Here is an 8756-nt window from a genome sequence, read left to right on the forward strand (position 1 = left end):
AAAAATGTCATAAATTAAACATGACCAAATGGCCAATGATATATAAAATGGGTATTTTGTGTCTCACGTTGCGTCAACTTATAAACTTCACCGTAATAAACGCCAATAAAAGGAAAGTATTTAAAATCAAAATTTATTTATTCATATTACCATATACATGTCAATATTAAAAAAGGAAGGTCTCCGTTAAGATCCATACCAGTTCTCAAAGGGCGTAGAGCGGGCGAAAAGCATCTTCGACATTCTTTTTAATCGCCTAGTATTTGGTTAACAAGTAGAATAAAAAGAATTTAATTAGTGGTCCACGTTTTGCAAAATCTTCGATAAGATGCGTGAAAATACGCTATAGATATCACACGGAACCTTGTCTTCTGATTTATTCAATCGATAATCCAAATTCGTCCCGAAGTCCTCTTAAAACTTGGCTACGTGAACGAAATAAAATCATTTTCGGCTAAGTGATATTTCGTATAAAGTTTAAGGGAAATTCGCATCATAAAGTCATTAATAAGCAGCGAAGTTTACATTGATACCACAGATATCACATTCGAGTTTGTCGTGTAATTTAGTCAAATCGTAGCGTCTAAGTTTGATATTACGTCATAGGCTAGTATAGATGCGAGTCGACTAAAACGTCACCATATTCTAGAGCTAGAAGACCGGCAGTAACTCTAGACAGAAGATAAGTACATTTTACTTGAAACTGGCATAAAGTTAAAACTATTGCCATAATATTAAAAAAAAATGAGTAGATGCTTCCAATGGGAAGTCACTCCACGTGACAGCACCACAGACAAAATTCGCTCATAGCCTTAGGGCTGATTGCAAATAACCGCAGAAAAAAAAAGTTTATTATTACGTCATAGGCTATTTGACAGTCTGAAAAATAAAGTGTTATTGAGAGTAATGAATACAAAATATCACTATTAAGTTAAAGTAACGTGTAAATAATCATAAATTTATCGAATATTCCATTGAAAATATAGATTGTTTATCTTCCTTCTGATCCGTAACACAAAACGGGCATAGATTAGCCCAATCGTCGAAGACAGATCTCTGTAAATAATATATATTCGCCTATCAAATCCTACGTATCTTTGAGTTTAATGACATCAAAGACTGTCTTTGATAGAAACATAATATCTGTGTGTTTGTATCATTTAACAAAGATAATAATATGAATGATAAATATACATGGAACACGGTACGTCGTAGGGGCATGAGCGACGCCATCTTGCATTGGGAAGCGGTTTGGCGGGTTCTTGAAATAATGAATGTTTAATTAAACATTTGAAAACAGAAATAAAAATCATAACTTTCGTAGGTTCTATAGTCATTAATAAATATTTGTAATGGTGTTTAAAATCTTGTCCAATTAAGATAAAATATTTAAAGAACTAATATTGGCATTAATTACAGTTGTTTTTTTAAAGTAGGTTTACATTATGTTGTAACTGTAGCTTCGTGAATCGATTTTCACAGACACACAGCAGCCTTGTTATATGAACTGTATCTAATCTTAACAATCGCTGAGTTGCGTACATGCATTTACAAATAAAGTACAAAATATAACATATATATGTACTCCTTTCACCCGCTCAAATATTCCAGCGTTAATATTTTTTATTTTCTCTTACGAGAAAATATGAAGAAATCTGAAGGATCTCCCACGAGGTTGCGGAAGATACAAGCTAAGATTTTTTATACACACACAATTTCCATTTACGATAACATGTATAAAATGTCTCATACATAACGACCTACTAACAAGGTAAGCTTATTTACTGTATACTCTTGTTAGTTCAAGAAAAATGGATTATTATAAGGTGCTGTGAATATTTATAGATGTTAGGCGGAATCAAAAATTTAGGTCGACATATTGTTTATATAATTTATTCCTGTATTCACAAAACTGTTATTTTAATGCTAAGTACTCGTAGATACTTAATTATTAGCATCTTATTCATAAACGATTGCGCCTCCATAAATGGCGCAATGTAAAATTAGAAGCATTAATATGTATTTCTTTAATGACGCATCACAAGTGTACATTATGTTACCTACGTGAATAAAAGATTTTTTGAATTTGAATTACTTTAATAGCGATGGCCAATACTGATGTCTTGTCACGCTTTATATGTAACATAGAGAGAGATAATTAAGTATTTAAAGCTAGCCGTGTTGGCCTAGTGGCTTGAGCGTGCGACTTCCATTCTCGAGGTTGTAAGTTTACACTCTCTCTATGACACATTCTATGTACACAGTTAATACTCATTCGTACTATAACTGAAATATCGTGAGGTAACCAGCATATCTTAGACCTAAAAAGTAGACGGCGTGTATGTAAGAAGACAGACAGAAAATAAGATCACGTAACAGATCCAAAAAACTAAGGACAAGATTAGGCTTGTAAGGGTACTGGTTTTTGTTTTATTTGGAGCTAATAGGAAGTTTTTGAATATGGCGTTAAGAACAAATAATATCTATAATTCATTTATGAACTGTATAACTAAAGGTGTATCATCATAAAATCCCTGGCTAAATAAAAATAAATACTTCTGCTTCGAATCAAGTCTTAAAATATTAGCATTGCGCTTAATACAAGGTAGTAATGATAGCACTAAAAGATTTAAAAATAATATTGAAATAGTCCGGAAGACAAATTGTAAGAAGTATTGCTACGTCGCAGAAATGAGATCATAGCATACTTCGCAACTTCAATATGGAAGAATACTGGAGCAACTTCAAAATAATATTTCGCCAAGCGTTTTGCCCACGTTCCCACACTAAAATGCATTAGTACATAGTTTAGTAAATTGTTGAATAAAGGCGTGGACTACTCCTTTAAGTTTTGGACAGGGTTGAACAGATTTTAAGTTAGTAAATTGTACACACTTTTAAATAACAATGCTCTGTTATCAACTTAAGTAACATATAACTTGTTTGAAATAAGAAAAGTGTAATCTCCATCAAAAATATTCATTCTATTGTCATCGTTTTTTTCCCTTTATGGCTCTGGCACGGTTTGTGCATTAGCCAGCGTCAAGTATAAGATTTTTATAATTCACACTTGTAATTGCCATTCTCGGCCTAGAACTTATTGCTACGTTCTAAACCTTCACAGTCTCCTTTCTTAGGTAGCATACTCACTGCTTGCCTTAGAAATTCGACCGTGCCCTCCATATACGGTTTAAGCACTCGCCCGGTACCGCACAACCCTTCCAAAGGCCGAGCACAAATTTAAATTAAATTAAAACTTGCCCTCGAACCGGGAATCGAACCCGGTACTCCTCACCTAGTTGCCACTTAATAAGACCGCTAGGCTATGAGGCCCTTATTGTCAATTTATAATAAATAATTAACGAATTATTTATTATAAATTGTTCTTAATAATAAAGAAATGATAAAGATAGCAAAAACGCTGATTTAAAAGCGCTTTAAAGACATGTTTAACTAAACACCATTATTTTATTTCAAGTTGAAATATTGTTTAATTAAGTTATTGATAATGTTTAAAACTAAATCTTTTTAGTCGTACTGAACAACTAACGATAATGAAGGCGTACAATAAAATCTCACACATTTTGTCTTTTGTATAAAAATTTGATGTTTCCATTCTATTGAAGAAACAAAAATCGAATTATTCATTCCATTTCGTTCAACACTCATTACTCTGCGTTTATTTTTTGAAGAACAATCATACTCCTTACAAAGATCTCAAGTCTGTTTGACTTTTCAACCAGAAATTTTGCTTCATAGAACGTGAAACGATCTCTAACGTTAAAAGAACTTTTATATCGTACGTTAGTATGGTTTTCAATATTAGTTCCGCAGAAAAATCGTCAATAATCTTTACAAGGCTTCATTTTGGTCAGGTATCAAACCGTTCAGTTGAAAACTTGTATACGAATTTCGATATTTTAACATCATTCTCATGATGCCATTCTAAACTAAATTGTCAAATCAAATCTGTAAAAAGATAATAGTCCTATAAATTCTTATGTATATTATTTTGTTGTTAATATTTTTATGAAATATCTCTCGCCATTTTTCATAAAAAAAAAGGAATGTATTTAATATTGCGCTAAGGGTAGCGCAATATTAAATACATTTCAAGGAATACACTGCACCGCTGCACTAAATTATTTTTACATAAAATTTATTGTACAATATGTAAAATTTCCTGTTACATTTCTCGGAGAAAACTTATTCACGATAGCGTGAACGTCTTACTAGAAAATTTGAAACGGGCATCCATCGATATTTAATGGAAGTAATATTTCATTCGATATTTCAGTGATAATAGTATTTAATCGAGTGTTTAGATGGACCGATTCTCACAGAATCACAATAAGAAGATTCACTGGACGTGCTCCAATGAGATCTGGCATCGAGCCAACAGTCGCCACGAAGTCGAATCAGTGCATTGTTAGTTTTCAATTTAATTAATATTTATATGGAAAATTTAGATTTTGTTCTAAAGTACTGTTTTAGTTAGTGAATGTGAAACGGTCTACTTGAGAATATTAATTAATTTGATGAAGATAATGTGGTGACTATAAAGACACCCACTAAACACTATATAAAAAAACTACCAAACGAAGCAAACTCGTACTACTAAATGCTTCTAATGCACAGGTTAATAAGAGAATGACATTTTAATTTAGCAATTTATACAGCAATAGCTGATATCATAAAACACTGCATTGTACAACATACTATGCGGGCTATTATTTAAAATGATATAGCGATGTTCAATGATTGTCTCAATGATTGATTGGAATTTTCACTCTAAACAATGTTCCGATTCCCATATAATGACTAACGACCCCTCCTTTCCATTGCAGTAGAGCTAATATGAAAAAACGTGACATTTAAATCACCAAGTAAACACAGTTTTAGTGCCGATAGTTCAAACAATTGCTACCTAAGAGGTGGGCGGAAAAGTTCGTAGGCTAACATAGAAAAAAACTTCGGCTTTGAGAGCGATATAACGATTAAAGCGGTCATACAATTTTTCGATACCATTTTTATAGTATGATTTGTCAAATGTCAATTTGTCAAATATGCCTCAAAATAGGGAAAATAGTCTTTATACCACTGAGCGTTCAAGGCAGTTTTTGCCGCGCACCACCACTATGTGGAACCAGCTGCCCACTGAAGTATTTCCAAACCAATTCGACTTAGGGTCCTTCAAGAAAAGAGCGTACCAATTCTTAAAAGGCCGGCAACGCTTCGCGAGCCCTCTGGCATTGAGAATGTCCATGGGCGGCGGTATCACTTAACATCAGGTGAGCCTCCTGCCCGTTTTCCCCCCGTTCTATCAAAAAAGGGAAATATTTCGGTGACTACCTCTTCATCAACGCAAAATTTTTATCCAGCAAGCATTCTCTTGAGGTCTGGGAACAAGATAAAGTCGCGTGGTGCCGAAATTTGTAGAATACGGTGGACACAACTCGCCTACGAATAATGAGCTCTCCCAATGTACAAAACTGTTTTCTATAACTATGTGTTTGATATTAAAACTATTGGAGTATATGAGATCAATATCTTTTTCACGTATTCAATGTATTATATTGTCGTTCACCGCAATAAGCCACTGTTTATCACCGCCGTATAATATCGCTACCGAAGTAGTGACACTGTATTGCTCATAAAATATTTAAGTGGGAGTAGAATAATTCAAAGCTATTTTATGGGCTTTTATAACAAAGATAAAGGAATAAAATGTTGTCTGAATCATGATGTTTTGATAGTGTTTTATTTAGACTAAAAACTGTATTAAATTTATCTTTCTAAGGCCGATGGATTGCTGTTCGTTTTTCTAGCTGAAACTCGAGAATGACGATTTAGCTTATGATCTTGAAATATTTGTGGATGACCAGGAAAGGTTTTAACGATGGGAAACATAAATAATAAGTATAGAAAAATACTAAAAATGCCAATTGAAATTTTCTGGTCCTAGACCAGTTTTTATTGGAACTGGGACATATTAGATGTCTTTAGAAATTAAAAAAAATAACTTGATTGTCAAAGATGCCTGGAGAAATTTGTTTCATATCTCTATTGTTCTATTGTTTCTATTCTCTCTTTGGTCTGTTTTAAAATAAATGTATTAAGATTTGACACACATTTAAATAGGCTTTACGAAGTTCAGCGGGTCATCTAGTAAAATATAAATGTTTAGTTTAGTAACGCATCTGAGATACAGAGTAATTCAGACAGAAGACAAAAGAATTATGACAGATGTAGAAATTTGAAGCCAGAAATTTGGGTTGCAAGGCCACTGTTTTTTGAAAGTTTTAATCAAAACTTAAAGTCGTAAGGTACCAGTTTTGTAGATTATGATTCCTACAACTGAACACATACTATAGTATTCAACTAAGCACACCACAACACTATGTAAAATCCGATTTAGTTTGTTAACACAGACATATTTTGGTGCTATGTTTTTATTTACAGTTATTTGGTGAAACGTTGGCACAAGGCTACGCTGTTACCGTGTCCTTTCCCGGGCGATTGCTGGTGGCGCCGTGGGGTTTTAGTGGGTATGCACAATAGTGAGTCCCACATAACCCTTCCCCACCAGGTCAACCATGTCGCGGGAGGGTATGCGTAACGCATGTCCCCACGAAAAAAAAAAAATAAGGAAGCAACTCGACAAGAAAAGGTATTTAAATATAGCTTTACTATTTCTGCTGCTGTTCTGCAGGCACGGCAGGATAAGCCAAGCACATCAGTAAGAATAATTGGCACTTCTATTCTTTAGTAGATTTCTTTAGATTCGAAGTAGTAGGTCACACATTAATCTTCGCTTCCTTAGTGCCAGCAATCAATGAAGATTGGCAGTTAGCTCTGTAAACCACTCGGACGGCGGTTAATCTATACCACCTAACGCCCTAACTCCTGACATTTCCGTCTACAAATTAGATTTATGTTGTATGGAATATTCTAATAGGGCTTTCACAGACAATAGTAAAGTCAGGAGCCAAATTTACATTTGGTTCAAACTGGTTGCACAATGCCATTGACCTTGTTGATAATTAAATTAATTTAATTCAATGCAATGAATTAAATGACTCAAACAACTCGTAACAGACTATTTTAACTCTAAAACATTTGAATATATGAAAATAAGTACTTTCTTTTCACGTATCTATTTTTGTCTTTGTCTATGTTAACTAAAAGCCACCAACAACAGCATATTGGATCAAAAAGAAATATATTCGTGTATAAAAAATATTATTGAAATCTGATAAAGTGGAGCTTGTTATTATAATCATAGCAAATATCTCATATCCAGGAAAGCGTTACTATTGTAGTATGTATTGATATTGCCGAAATCACAAAGGGAATCTGAAAAATACAATATCGTTGACTGAAATCAGTATTTGTGCTTGAACTCTTCATGTAGATTTTTTGTTTGACTACATCAAACAAACCTTACAAAACATATTAAATTATAACCGATTTTACCAAACAGAGCTGCAGACGATAAGCTTATCTCTCAATCCTGATTAAAGTTGCATTCAACAACAGAGCGTTTTTAACACTTCCTGCCACGCAGCATCTCTTACTAGAACCAGCTGCCAATAGAATAATTTACAAAACCGATATGACTAAGTATGGGTCGTCAAGATAAGAGCCTGCGACACACCGGTAAATTTCCCACCGTTGCTGTCGTCCATGGGCGGCAGTTAGCACCGTCTGCTCGTTTTCCGGTGTCCCGATAAAGGCAAGCAAATATTTTACTATCTACTGGTGTTCTTTGATCTTCGTGTGCAGTATGAATAGTTTAGATTTTTTTTATAGAATGGGGGGCAAACGGGCAGGAGGCTCACCTGATGTTAAGTGATACTGCCGCCCATGGACACTCTCAATGCCAGAGGGTTCGCGAGTGCATTGCCGGCCTTTTAAGAATTGGTACGCTCTTTTCTTAAAGGACCCTAAGTCGCATTGGTTCGGAAATACTTCAGTGGGCAGCTGGTTCAGCGGACGTCGAGGTGATACGGGTGGAATTTCGTATTCTGCCTCGACGTCCGATGAAACTCAGAAAATGACCAAACAAAAATGTGGTGCCCATACCACATTGACAAATGTCAGCGCTGACAGTGCCGCATTTAGACACTGAATAAACAGCCCAAAATAACCTAAAACATATCAATTAAACCTTCAAAAAAGAATATTGTTTGAATATTGTTTCATTTTATTATTGAAAAGGTTGTCCCTTTAGCATTATTAGGTTTTATTGAAAAAATATCTTATCTAATAAGAGCCTTTTGTTGGTAATGAATAACATATATCAAATAAGGTCGTTCGTTGTTCGAGGTCAAAGTACATGCCAAAAATTATCTACAAAACTTAATCACTTAGGGTAGGTATAATACTGTTAACATCTTGCAAAATAAAATATCGAATTCGTATATTGAGTTCACAGGTTCGACAGTGAAATGTCCCTAAAAACTAGTTAGAAGTGTTGGGAGAAATTGGCGAGATAAGTTAGCCTGGCGTGTCGCCAGTGTTTGTAAGAAGTTCTAAACTTCGCGGGCACCTATCTGCCGAGTCGCGTTAAATTCCACTCCTTGCATTACTCGACCACACATACATAATGCATGTCGCTGCAGTCAAGGAGCAAAGCGTGAAATAGCAAAATACTTAGCGTTTTGGTATTTTTGGCAATCGCGAGGACGGAATATTTCTTATTACAGTCATGCATAAGATGTTAATATCCTAACGAAAGTTTCTTTATATTAAAG

The sequence above is a fragment of the Pieris napi genome, chromosome 6 (assembly GCF_905475465.1).
Source record: "Pieris napi chromosome 6, ilPieNapi1.2, whole genome shotgun sequence".
Classification (NCBI taxonomy): Eukaryota; Metazoa; Arthropoda; class Insecta; order Lepidoptera; family Pieridae; genus Pieris; species Pieris napi.